This window comes from Felis catus, chromosome D2 (genome assembly GCF_018350175.1).
Source record: "Felis catus isolate Fca126 chromosome D2, F.catus_Fca126_mat1.0, whole genome shotgun sequence".
In the NCBI taxonomy this organism is placed as follows: Eukaryota; Metazoa; Chordata; class Mammalia; order Carnivora; family Felidae; genus Felis; species Felis catus.
The window spans coordinates 18,969,842-18,983,851 of NC_058378.1; positions in this window are offsets into that span (position 1 = coordinate 18,969,842).

Consider the following 14,010-nt stretch of genomic DNA (forward strand, 5'->3'; position numbering starts at 1 on the left):
CTATGAGTGTCTGTAGTAGTAACAGTCGAGAAGTCCCTGTGTGGTGGCAGTACCCTTAGCGCTAGAGTGAATAATGTTACATCTGATTCCCCACCGAAAAGCCATCTCGGGGAATCCGTTGCTGCAGCAGTGAGAGAATTGAAAGCAGCAAAGAATCCACCCCCCACCCCACCCCCCCGTTGCTTTTGGTGTGTTTCCCTAGACTTGGCAGTAGGCTTATCGGGGATCTTATTTCCTTCTCACAAACCTTGGTAAGTTGCCACCAATTTGTTTTCGCTGAATCTATGTTACCAGTGTTCTGTCGAAGAAGGAAGGAATAGAGAAGAAAATGGGCAGAGAGAGTGTGTCGGGATTGGAATGAGGGATGAGGGCGCCTGGGAGGCTCGGTCAGTTAAGCGTCTGACCCTGGATTTCGGCTCAGCTCACGATGGCACAGTTTTGTGGGTTCGAGCCCCCCGTCAGTCTCCACAGTGTGGAGCCAGCTTGGGATTATCTGTCTCCCTTTCTCCCTGCCCCTCCCCCGTTCACGCTGTCTCTGTCTCTCTCTGTCTCTCTCAAAATAAATAAATAAAAAAAAAAGATTAAGGCTGAGAGGGAGAATTGAAAGTAGTCAGTACCACAGCACATGCTAGGCTCTATCACTTAAACCTTTGGAAGCTCGAATTAGACCGGGGAATATCAGGGTCCCGCCCAGCTGCATCTGTCCCGTGACCCATCACCCCAGATGTGGTAGAACCCACCAAAGGTTAATAAAATATTTTATTGCCCACGTACCATGTGCAAGGGGTACAGAGAGGGCTAAGATATGGTCCCATCCTTACGCGTTTGGGGCCCTGATCCCCAGGATCGCCAGGCACCTTATGCCTTGACTCTGATCACCACGAAGGCTGTTGGAGCCGCTCTGCGGGCGGTGAGGGAGGCTGGCACACGCCGCACTGGGAGCCATCAGATGCTGTGGACGCAGTGGCTGTTTTGTTGTCTTCAGTCAACTGCCACCATGAGGCCGGCTTCCCTCCCATTGTTTTCCGACAAGGCTCGATGGGTTCCAAATATGGTGCTTATGGGGATACACGTCCCTCATGGTGCTCAAGCAGGTTGTCCTGCCTGTGGTGTTGGGGACACAGAGTAGCACGGCCCCTTACCTGGGGGTGCCTCAGCCCCGAGGGCGGGAGGTGGGGAGGGGCTCATGTCACCAGACCTGCACGGCCATGTGGGCATTTGTGTGGTCAGCCTGCCTACCTGACTGCCTCCTTCTCCTCTTCGTCTCGCTTCTGTCACTTTCATTTCCTTCCTGCCCTGCACCGTCCTTTGGAAGGCATCCATTTTAGCACCATGGAGATGTCATAGTTCTTTTGTGTAATTACCGTAAGCTGATGATAAGCCCTGAGACCTCTAAGTGACCCTTCCCCCATTATCAGTTTCTTAATGGCTTATCCTGACGTTGAACAGGTCCTGGGGGTGATTAGTGAGCGAGTAAAAGATCAAGGAAGGTGCAAAGAGGACATTGGTGGTTCTCATATGTGTCAATAGAATTGAGAATAGGTTGCCTTTTATATGATAACGATTGGAGTTTCTTAAAGCTCATCATTGTGCGGAGTTGCTGGTCACCACAGCTGGCCTCAGGAACGGCAGATTATAGCATGGGTCAAGGGACAGCCGTGACACCCTTGGATCCTCATCCCACCGTGTCCTCACTTAGTTCCTTCACGGTACCTATGTTAGGCTCTTGTGGCTGCTGTAACAAATTACCATGAAGTAGGTGACTTGGAACAACAGGAATTGCCTTCTTCACAGTTCTGGAAGCTACAAGTTCGAGGTCAAGGTGGCGGTGGGGATTGGTTTCTCTCTCCTTGGCTTGTAGATGGCCATCTTCTCCCTGTGTCTTCATTTCATCTTCCCTCTTTCCACGTCTGGGTCCAAATTTCCTCCTTAGAGAACACCAGTTATGTTGGATTTAGTGTCCACCCTAATGACTTCATTTTAATTTAATTATCTCTTTAAAGACCCCCATCTTCAGGGGCCCCTGGGTGGCTCAGTCCGTTAAGTGTCTGACTTCAGCTCAGGTCATGATCTCACGGTTCATGGGTTCGAGCCCCGTGTCGGGCTCTGTGCTGACCGCTCAGAGCCTGGAGGCTGCTTCGGATTCTGTGTTTCCCTCGCTCGCTGCCCCTCCTCCGCTCACATTCTATCTCTCTCTCTCAAAAATAAGCATTAAAAAAAAATAAAAATAAAGACACCATCTCCAAATATAGTCACATTCAGAGGTACTGGGTGTGTTAGGACTTCAACATATGAATGAGTGAGGATACACAATTCAGCCCAAAATAGGGAGCAACAATTTGACCCACTATGGTACCTAAGAGGCCCTATAACAATTAATTTATATTAACATCAATAATTATTTTTTTTTAATTTTCTAATGTTTATTTTTGAGGGAGAGACAGAGTGAGAGCCATTGGAAGGGGAGGGAGAGAAGGAGACACAGAGTCCGAAGCAGGCTCCAGGCTCCTAGCTGTCGGCACAGAGCCCGACGCGGTGCTCGAACTCATGAACTGGAGATTCTTACATGAGTCGAAGTCGGACACTTAATGGAGGGAGTCACCCAGGTGCCCCTACATTAGTAGTTCATTATAATAGGTCCTGCAGCTCTTATGCTAATATTGTGTCTTATGCTATATGAAGCACCTTCAAATGCATGAACTCATTTGAGTTTATAAGGTAGCTAGAGAGTACGGTTCCACTTTCATAAATGATAAAGGTGAGGTTTCAAGATTGAATGACTTGCCTAAGTTTATAAATTAGGAAAAGGGAGGGGCGCTTGGGTGGCTTAGTTGATTGAGTGTCTGACTCTTGATTTCAGCTCAGGTCCTGATCCCAGGGTCATGGCATCCAGCCCCAAGTTGGGCTCTGCAGTGAGTACAGAGCCTTCTTGGGATTCTCTCTTTCTCTCTCTCTCTCTTTCCCTCTGCCCTTCTCCCCTGCTCTCTTGTTCTCTCAATAAATAAATAAATAGATAAATAAATAAATAAATAAATAAGGAAATGCGGTAGAGCAAAGACTTGAACGTGGAACTCTCGACTCTATTCTTTTATTTTCAATATATAAAACCTGGTGTTTTATATGTATTTCTGATAAACAGCATATGGTTACGTAGTTTTTCCAGCTTGACAATTTTGTCTTTTAATTGAAACACTTGACCCATGTGGTATCTGATGTAATTGCTGACGTATTTGGGTTAAGTCTACGATTTTATTTTGTGCCATTAGATTCGGCTGTTCAAAGTCTAAAATTAATCACTTCTCCCTCCTGGTACAATATGAGACCCTCTGAGGACTGTCATTCCAACAATTTACCTTCCTCCTGACTTGTCATGTAGTTTCATTCTATCTTTTTAAACCCCCAGGCGCGCCTGGGTGGCTCAGTCCATTAAGCGTCAGACTTTCGCTCAGGTCATGATCTCCGGGTGTTTTGTGAGTTCGAGCCCCACACCTAGCCCTGTGCTGACAGCTCGGAGCCTGGAGCCTGCTTCAGAATCTGTGCCTCCCTCTCTCTCTGTTCCTCCCCTGCTTGCACTCTGTCTCTCTCAAAAATAAAGATTAAAAAAAATTATAACCCCCCAGACATTATCATTTGTTATACATCAGTCATGGCTTTAACTTCCTCAAAGTATTATAATTGTCAGTTTAGATTTACTTGTATATTAATAATTTTCTTTGCCCATTTCTTCCTCTTTATGGATCCTTTCCAAGTGGGATCGTTTTTTTCTACCTGAAGCACAAAGTCTTTACAATGTCTTTCATGAGACTCTGTTGGTTGCAATATATCTCACTTTTTGTTTGTTTCTCCCTCATTCTTGAAAGATTTTTTTTTCTGAATACAGAATTCCTGGTTGACAGTTACTTCTTTCAGCATATTGAAAATGATATTTCTCTATCTTCTGAGTGCCATTTTTGCTATTGATAAGTCAACAGTCATCCTGGGGTTTCTTTGAGGCAATTTGCATTTCCCTCTCCCTGCCTCTCAGTCTTTTTATTTTGTTTTGCTTCATTTTTTTAAAGATTTCTCCTTGTCTTTGATATTCTGCAGTTTCTCTATGATGTACCTAATTGTGGATTTATTTTTTTACTTCCTTAGAATTTATGAGCTTTTTGAATATGTGGATTGGTGTCTTTTCAACAGGTTTGGGAAGTCACCAACCATTATTTTTTTCAAATACTGGCTCCGGTCCCATTTTTTCTCTCCTTTCGTTCTGAAGAATTGATCAATTGGGCTTCCCCAAAATTTAAATGCCTGTTCATCAAAGGACACCATTTAAAAAATGAATAGCCAAACCTAATACGGGGAGGAAATGTTTGCAAAACATATTTGACAAAGGTGTGTTATCCAGGCTATAGAAAGAACCCCTACACTTCAATAACAAACAGATAAAAATGCAATAAAATGGGCAAAATAGTTTGAATAGACACTTCACAAAAGAAGATCTGTAAATGGCTAATAAGATAAGCGCATGATCATACTTGTTAGGATGGCTATAGTAAAAACACACAGAAAACCAACTACAACAGAATAACGAGTGTTGGTAAGAATGTGGAGAAACTGGAACTCTTGATCATTGCTGATAGTACTGCAAAATGGTGGAACCTCTGTGGAAAACGTTATGGCAATTCCTAAAAAAAAATTAAAGATAGAATCCAGCGATTTCTATTTCTGGGCACATCCTCAAAGCAATACAAGCAGGGACTCAAAGACGTATTTGCACAACCGCGTTCATAGCGCCATGGTTCACAAGAGTCGCGAGATAGAAGCAGCCCAAGTGTCCATTGATGGATGATTGGATACACAAAATATGGTATATGCGTACAACGGAATATTATTCACCCTTAAAAGGGAAGGAAATTCTCACACATACTACAACATGGAGGAACTTTGAGAGCATTACACTAAGTGAAATAAAACAGTCCCGTGAAGACAAATACCGTATGGTTCCACTTATATGATGTACCTAGTGTAGTCAAATGCACAGAGGAAGAAAGTGAAAGGGTGGTTTCCAGAGACTGGGGGGACAAGGGAAGGGAGGGTCAGTGTTTAATGGGCACCAAGTTTCAGTTGGGGAAGATGAAAAAGTTCTGGAGATGGATGGTGGTGAGGGTTGCACAATAAGGTGAATGAACTTCATGCCACAGAACTGTACACTGACAGATGGTTCAAATAAAACATTTTATGTTACATGTATTTTGCTCTAATTATTGAGGGTGAGCACTGTCCTCAGAGCGGGCTCTTCCTCAAGTCCCTGCCCCCTGGGCACTGTGTTTGCCATACCCTCATTCCAGCCCTGTGCTGAGTGTCTGTATTTTTTCCAAAGGGCATTTTGGGTAATTCCTCCAACTGATCTTCCAATCCACTAATTCTTCCTCTTACTTAATCTATCATGAAGTTCCTTCGTTCACTTTCAAGTCTCTGTTATTAACTTTCTCACTGATAGAAATTTTTAGAAATTGCTTTGTTCTTTTCCAAATCAACAAGGTCATGTTTTTATACTTTCTGTTCCCAGGGGATATTTGTTAGCTTTTCTCTTGCTTCCTTGATGGAGCACGCATAATTTTGTTTTGTTTTGTTTTTGGTTTTGTGTTTTCACAACGTGTACCTAATAATCCCGGTAGCTGGAGTCTTGGAGTTTGTTTCTGTTATCCGTTGTTTCGATTCTTGTCCATACTACCTTGTTTCCATGTGTTTTCTTGTTAACAACGCCATGTTCACCGTCCTGAAAGAATTACTTGTAGAATACTTGGAAACAGAATAAAAGTGACTCTCTCCAGAAACGATTTGTATTTGCTTCTGCCAGAGAGCTCCTAGGCTACTAGTAATCTGCAATGATGGTAAAATTCACAGCCTGAGGTCGTTTGGTCCTCCCAGGTGATACAGATTGGGACTACAGACACACGTGAGGGCTCAGCTGTGTTCACAATTTCTCCGAAATCCGCACCCCACACCACTACCACCACATGCTCAGTGTCAAGGCCACTTACCTTCCGGGGACTTGAGTGTCAGCGCGGGGTAGGGTTTACTTCTGGGTAACTCCTTCACTCCCACCCTGTGGTGTAGCCCTTAGGGGCCCCAAGCTTTACAAAGCTGTTAAACCCCAAGTGCAAGGTAATCAAGATAAACCCTCTCCAGGAAAGAGCTGTTCCTAGAATTGCTGCGTTTCTGGCTTCTCTTAGATTTTGGCCCTAGTAATTCTTTACTATCTTGTCAACTCTTCAGGGCCTGTAAGATTTTTTAAATACTTTATCTGGCTTTTTTTTTTTTTTAAAGCTGTTTTCAACAGGAGTGTTGATTCTGAGAATTTAGCCTGCCATGTTCTCTAAAAATAGAACTCAACGTCTCTTACTTCTCAGGCTTGGCTTTAGCCACCTCTGAAAAACAGCACAAACTTCATATACAAGCTTCAGGAATTTTGCCTCAAGTTCTGCTGCCTTATTTTAAGGCTGTTATTTTTTCCTTGGACCTAAAAGTGCTCTGGCTCTGAAATATTCCCCAGGATGACAGGGTACCAGCTGGGAGGCAGAGGTGCCTGGAGCCCTTGCAGCCCCTATGAGAACGTGCCATGTGTCACCAGGGATCGGCTGAACCACGAGAAACAAAACAAAACAAAACTGAATGAAGGGCGACAGGGACAAAGGAACTAGGTCAAAGTGGTAAGTCATCGCCCCAGGTTCTGCAAGGTTGATGTTGGTGGGCGATTTTTTCCCCTGCCTTTTTTATGCCTCAATATTTCTTCCAACTTTATTTTTCTTCAGGAAATGCATATTATGTCAATATTAAATATAGTCAGGAAGAAAATGAAAAACAAAACAAAACAAACAAACAGAAGAGAAAAGGCCCCCATAGCCCAGTAGCCCTGGATAGTATTTCCCGCAGCAGGGACAAGTTTGGGCAGATCCATTCACAACCCGGCTGGTGACCAGAGGCTGGGCTCCTGAGACAGATGGAGGAACCGTGGGGTTTGGGCTGGGCAGTGGATCACAGGGCCACCGTGTCATGCAAGAGCCCAAGGCGGCACCTGCTGAAAGGAGCTAAACTTGCTGAGCTCCAGAGCAGTCCTGGGTGAACTTGGCAGACAGCAGTGAGGAAAGAGTCCCTGGGGTCCCAGAGACTGAATTCTAGTCCTGGTTCCAAATGCTTAAAAGGGATGCCTTACATGCTTCACATCTATCTCTGGAAGCTTCTCTGGAACCTGGATTTGCCTCTAATTTTTTAGACTCTAGAGTGTAGTGCCAAGCACACGGGTGGAGAGCGGGATGGCAGGGTGGGGGTGCAGGGGCGTGGGTGTAGAGTCAGGTGCGCTCAGACCACCAGGGACACTGAGGCTTGAATCTGCTGGCCTGGGTCTGCCACCTCAGGGGAGCCCCGCGTTTCTTCCCACACCGCACGGGCAGTGGAGGCCAGGAATCTGAAAGCCAGGGTCTCAGGGCCTCTCGAATTCAAGGGACTTCACAGAGGAAGACACTCTGGTCTGGGCCAGGATGAGGGGGAGCACTGTCCTCAGAGCGGGCTCTTCCTCAAATCCCTGAGCCCCGGGGCATTGTGTTTGCCACACCCTCATCCCAGCCCTGAGCCGAATGTCTCTATTTTTTCCAAAGGGCAATGTGGCCACTGTGAGGCAAACAGATTTGTCCCAGGCCACGGGAGAACACAGGGTCATGGTCCACTGCCAGGGAAGTATCCTTTTCCTCCACCCAACTTCCTGGTTGTCCAAGGACACAGGCGTGGGGGCTGTCCTCATAAGTCTGAGAAATCAAGACATCCCCAACCTAGTCCTGATTCTTTTTGTTGTTGTTGTTGTTGTTGTTTATAATTGCATCTTGCCTTTTTACAAAAGGTTTTATTTATTTTTGAGACAGAGAGTGTGAGCAGGGGAGGGGCAGAGGGAAGGGGGTGGGGGAGTGGGGTGGCGCGGGAAAGAGGATCTAAAGCAGGCTCCGAGCTGAAACTCACAAATTGTGAGATGGTGACCTGAGCTGAAGTCGGACGCTTAACTGACTGAGCCACCGAGGCGCCCCCTGCTCCTTAGCTCCTTTTCCAAAAGGATCCAGAGCGCTGTCACTCGACTATTGCCTGCTTAGGGGCCTACCCACCAGTCAGCAATTAATGTGCTGATTCATTCAACAAACACTTATTGAGCACTTCCTGTGTGCCAGGCACGGTGCTAGGGGATAAAAGGGTGAGCCAAAGGACTCAGGGGCTCAGTCCTCAGGGGCCTTACAGTATCAGGGTGAAGGGAGACATGTCAGTCACATAACACAAATCAACGTAAGTCCGTAAATCTGGCACATGCGACAAGAGAGGTGTGGCGTGTGACAATACAGAGCGAGCCAAGGGCCACACAGAAGGGTTCACTGAGCAAGTGCAGGTGGAGGTGCGTCTGAAGGGTCGAGAGAAGTTAGCAGGCGAAGGGCAAAGGAGCAGCTCATTCAAGACCAGGGTGGGGTGGAGGGTGGAGCCCCCAGCCCCCAGGAGGGCCGGGCGAGGCTGGGGTGTAGGGCGGTGCGGGGTGAGGGTGCAGCGGGAGGCGCCCCCAGCTTGAGCAGACCCTCCCTTGCGGAGGACGTAGTTTTTCCTTAATCTAAGACTGGAAAGCCACTGACGTGTTTTAGGCAGAGACAGAGAAAACCGGGCATCACCGGAGGCGGCGGGACAGACGCCATGACGGCTCTCGGGCCCCTGACCCACATTCACTCACAGTCATGGGAACACGGGAGCCAGTGTGAGCTGCGGCTGGTGCGGCAGCCAGGCAGTTGGCGGTCCCGGAGCAGGAGCGGCAGGTGGGGAGGGCAGGGCGGGCCTGGGGCCTGAGGTGGGGGCGGGGACTGGGGCCTGAGATGCGGGTACATCCTGGGTCCCGAGTTGGGGATGGGGCCTGGGTCCTGAGATGGGGGTACATCCTGGGTGCTGAGGTGGGGGTGGGGACTGGGTCCTGAAGTGGGGGCGGGGACTGGGTCCTGAGATGGGGGTACATCCTGGGTCCTGAGGTGGGGGCGGGGCCTGGGTCCTGAGGTGGGGGCGGGGCCTGGGTCCTGCGGTGGGGGTGGGGCCCGGCTCCTGAGGTGGGGGCGGGGCCTGGGTCCTGAGGTGGGAGCGGGGCCTGGGTCCTGCGGTGGGGGCGGGGCCTGGGTCCTGCGGTGGGGGCGGGGCCCGGGTCCTGAGGTGGGGGTGGGGCCTGGATCCTGAGGTGGGGGCGGGGCCTGGCTCCTGCGGTGGGGGCGGGGCCTGGGTCCTGAGGTGGGGTGTCCCTGGGCTGCAGCCTTTTCACTTCCTCCCAGTCTATCCCCACCTTGGAGCTGGTACAGAGGGTCATTAGAACTGGAATGTTCTCCGTAGAAAATCCGGAAAGAGCACAGGAGAACGAGAGTTCGTGCTATTTTGGCGTTTCCTCCTCAGGCACTAATGCAGAGGAATCTTAAATGGTAAATGAGCCTTGGGGGGAACCTGCCTCAAATAGCACCGCTCTATCCAGTGTCTGCTCTGAGGACGGTGCTTTGTGCCCTGGGGAGGGGAGAGGGGAGAGGGGGAGGGAGGGGGCGGAGCAAGATAGGGAAAGGCGAGGTGGGGGGGAAGGAGGAAAGGGAGGAAGGGGAGAAGGGAAAGGGGGAAAAGGGATGGGGCCGAGGAGGAGGAGGAGGAGGAGAGGAGGGGAGGGGAGGAGGGCCGCAGCTGTCTGCCCAGCGCCACCGCCTGCCACCCGGTGAGTCACGGTGCCAGCTCCCACCGCCTGCCTCTATTTTTATATCAGCGCCTGCTCATATCTGACTCGTTAAATAAGCCTCCCAACTGGAGGAGGGGAATCTGATGGCAGAGAATGAGGACCGAGGGAATAATGTAGAAGTCTAAATAGGAATTATAAAGCGATCCCTCTCTCTTATTAGGAGCTCTTCGCCTTTTTAACAACCAGGCGCTTTAAGCTGCTGCCGCACAGGGGAGGGGAGACCTGCGAGGCCTTGGGCAGCGGCCACACGAATGATCCCAGGATCCCAGCAGCCGGGGCTCTGGCCCCAGAGGGTGGTGGCAGCTGCGGGAGGGGCTGGGGAAGGTGCGCCCATCGCACCTGCCGGTGACACCCAGCACAATAGGCCCCGTCCGCAGCCAGCGGGAAGGCTGTGCCCTCCCACCCAGCAAGCCAGCGGGAGCGCACCGCAGATGGTCACAGACAAATGCGACAGACTGGGGCTGGCGGTCACATGGGGGAGGGGACCACCGGCCCGCAAGCCAGGTCACTTTGTGCAAGTAATTCAACGGCCCCGAGCCTCAGTTCCCTCAGCTGTGAAATGGCGGGGGGGGGGGGGGGGGGTAGTGCGCTCAGCCTCGTGGGGTTGGAGGATTGCAGGGACACCCCGTGTCCGAGTCGGGTGCGCCCAGGGGGCTGCTGGGCCCGGGGCTTCCTCTGGCGGTGTCCGCAGAAGAGCTCTGCTCCCTCGCGCCTGCTAGAGAATGAGTGCTGCTTTCTCTGGGATCTGTGATGGTTACACCAGCCTTTCTGAGCAGGGGTCAAGGGCAAGAGGCGCTCTGCCAATGTGTCTTTGAGCCTCTCTGGATTTTCTTCCATTTGGAGACTCTCCGGGATGACATTCCTCCTCTGACGTTCGGTTATGTGACGCATCCTGATCAGAGACGTCTGTTTGATCCCTGCCTTCTGAAGTTCACCTGCTGGAGTCAGATTGTGGGGTGAATCTTGGTGACGTCAATCCTGGTGCTTTAGAGGTGCTGGGCAGAGGAGAGTCAGAGCTCGCTCTTGCCAGGAAGAGCTGGGGGAGCTGGGACCCGTGCGTCCTTTTTGCCATGCTTTGCACCGAATGCACAGCTAGAACTCACGTGTGTCCGTGTGTCCTTGTGTCCCCAGGATCGACGCCGGTCCCACGGTTCTTTCCCGGCTCCTGGGCCTGGTGGAGAAGAGGCGTGAGCATTTCTGGTCTCTCCATGGCAAGGATCCCCACGTTCAGAGCAAGATCCTGGTGACCCAGGGGCCCAGGACCTGCCTGTGCCCTGAGGCTGCGGGCCAGGTAGGCTGAGCCCCAGACCCAGTGCAGCGTCAGGTGCCCCGAGAGTCATGCCTGTAGGAGCAGGTGCCTGGCCGCTGGCACAGTCTTCTCCTTTCTGGGGACCCCCAGAACAGGCAGCTGCCTTCTCCTTCATACACTGCCTGACCCTAGAAGGAAGCCCAGGGACACTGACAAGGAGCCTGTTTTCTCCCCCTTTCTTCTTGTCCAACTAGGCACAGATTTAAACTCAAACTTTATTTAATTTAATTTTTTTTTTTACATTTATTTAATTTTGAGAAACAGAGTGAGACAAAGCGTGAGCGGGGGAGGGGCAGAGAGAGAAGGAGACACAGAATCTGAAGCAGGCTCCAGGCTCTGAGCAAACGGTCAGCACAGAGCCTGATGCAGGGCTCGAACCCACAAACTGGGAGATCATGACCTGAGCCGAAGTCGACTGAGCCGTGCAGGCAGCCCTGAACTCAAACCTTAAGGCCAAGAGTGGCCCTGGTAGGCCCTGGGGAACAGTCCAGAGCATCCAGATGCTGCCAGTCAGGCTCCATGCACACGCTGTCCTCTCCTGCCCTGCCCTGCCCTCCCCCTCCCCCTTCCCCTACCTATCTGAGCACTGTGGCAGGAGCCCAGGGCCCCATTCTCCCAGACACAGCCTCAGGTGCCTGGCTCCCACATGCTCACCCCACCGCAAGAACCCCCCCCCCCCTTTCCCATCCTGTGTCTGGTCGGTTTCCCTTTCCTGTGTAGTTCTCGGCCCCAGGCAGATGGCAGTGTGCAGGCCCCCAGGGGGCATCGCAGCCTGGCTGGAATGGCTGAGACACTCTCCCCCTCAGAAAGGGGCCCCAGGGCCCCTGTGGTTCCTCCCTCCAGGGCTGGCTCAGTGAGGGGCTGCAGGGTGAGCAGCAGGCCTTACAGAGTCTCGCCCATCGTGGACTAGAGGGAGGGGACCTTCTCTTGTGGCCAAGGAGCACTCTGCCCAGGAGGAAAGCTAGCCGTAGTCCCATTCTGCAGGTTTGAAAGACAAGGCCGAGAGTTGATCGCACAGTCCCAGGCTGTTCTTCCTCCATCACTGGCCCGTCACTTCCCCTGAGCCACGGGACTGCCCCCCTCCCCCCTGAGAACGCCGTGGCGGAGATTGTGGAGGAGTCTAGGGTAACCCTGGAAACGGGGAGCTGTCAGGCCGCTTCCTGGTGAAAGAGACAAGAGGACACATTCTCTTTTAGATCCCTTCAATCAGAGTCAGTGTTCAGCCCACCTTCCTTAGGCAGGGTTTTAATTTTTCAGTCTTCCTGGTGGCCTGCGCTCCCTGATTTTCCACGTCGCAGGGTTTGTGATCCTCTGGGAGCTTGGGAGCTGGCTCGGGAGCCTGGGGGCAGGAAGGAGGGTGTGGGGAGCGGGCAGCCTTCCTGGGCTGGGCTCGCTGTGACAGCTCACCCCACATGCCTGCCACGGGCCACATGCCTGCCATTCCCCCTGGCGCGCTCATCCTCTCAATATAGGGCGCTTCTGGCACACCCAGGCAGGGGGCCTCTGGCTCTGGGGCCGGACACCCTGCTGCTTTAGGGCAAGGCCAGTGGGGACAGGCTGGGCCAGGTATCAGCTTTCTTCCTCTCCTTGCATGGCCAGGGCCTGCAGCCTGCCTTCTGATTTGCGTGTATTATTAGGTCCCAGGGACTCCGGCGGCCATGGGTGAGCCTCAGTGGGGGGGGGGGGGGGGGGGGGGGGGTTGAGGTGGGGGGAGCATGATCCGGTCCTGGAAGGAGTTTATCCCTGAACCTGAGCTTGGTTGGGGGTCCCCGGGGCCGCCTCCGGGCAAAATGAAGAAGGTGCCTTTCTTTCGTACACCTGTCAGTGCCTTTCCTCGTTCCCTTGCTGTGTGCCCCCACCTGCCCCCGAGCTCACACGTGGGCCTGCCTGGCCCCACTGCCCCCTTGTGCCCCCCACCCACCCCGGGGCTTGTTTCTGTAATATAAATTGACCTAGTTTGTGGCTGATGTGGGCTCAATTGCTTTCTCTCTCTGGTAACATATGGGCATGTTTACTAGGGCGGTTAATGTCATGGTTCTACAAGGAGAGTTAATTTGGGAAATGGGGGCCGTACTGCCCCGGAGGGTGCGGGAGGAGGCCCCTCCCAGGGCACAGAGCCCACCCGCCCCCCCGCTCGGGGGTCCCTGAGCTGCCAAGCTTTGGGATGGAGGGATGCACACAGTTTTGCTTCCTGCCCCAGCCCCCGGACTATTTGACAATGGCTGGTGGCAGCAGACAGGCTGTGTACCTCTGCCACCAGAAGTGACTGGCATCTTTAGGCGACGGGAGGAGAGGATATGCGCCCCTTTCACTGGCTGCGTTTAGCGGGAGAGAAGCCTGCCCTCTGCCTCTCCAGGGGCTCACAGCCAAGGTCGGGCCTCATGGGCAGGGCACTTTGATTTTCTGTCTTCCTTCCTTCTTCCCTCCCTTCCTCCCTCACTTCCTTCCTTCCTTCTTTCCTCCCTTTGTTCCTTCCTTCCTCCCTCCCTCCTTCCTTCCCTCCTTCTTTTCTTTCTCCCTTCCTCCCTTCCCTCCTTCTTTCCTCCCTCCTTCCCTCCCTCCCTCCTTCCTCCCTCCCTCCTTTCTTCCTTCCCTCCTTCCTCCCTCCCTCCTTTCTTCCTTCCTCACTTCCTCCCTCACTTCCTCCCTTCCTTCCTTCCTCCCTCCCTTCCCTCCTTCTTTCCTCCCTCCCTCCCTCCCTCCCTTCCCTCCTTCCTCCCTTCCTCCCTCCCTTCCTTCCTTCCTTCCTTCCTTCCTTCCTTCCTTCCTTCCAGGCTGAGTTATCCTGGTTCCCCTGACCTCACTCTGGGACAATTCCTCTATGACTCAGTGCTCCCACCTTGGGCTTTATCTTCCGCATCTGTAAAACAAGGGACAAAATAGTCACCTCCAGGGTCCCTTTCTGTCCTGAAGCTCTGAAGCCAGCCTACAGTTACTG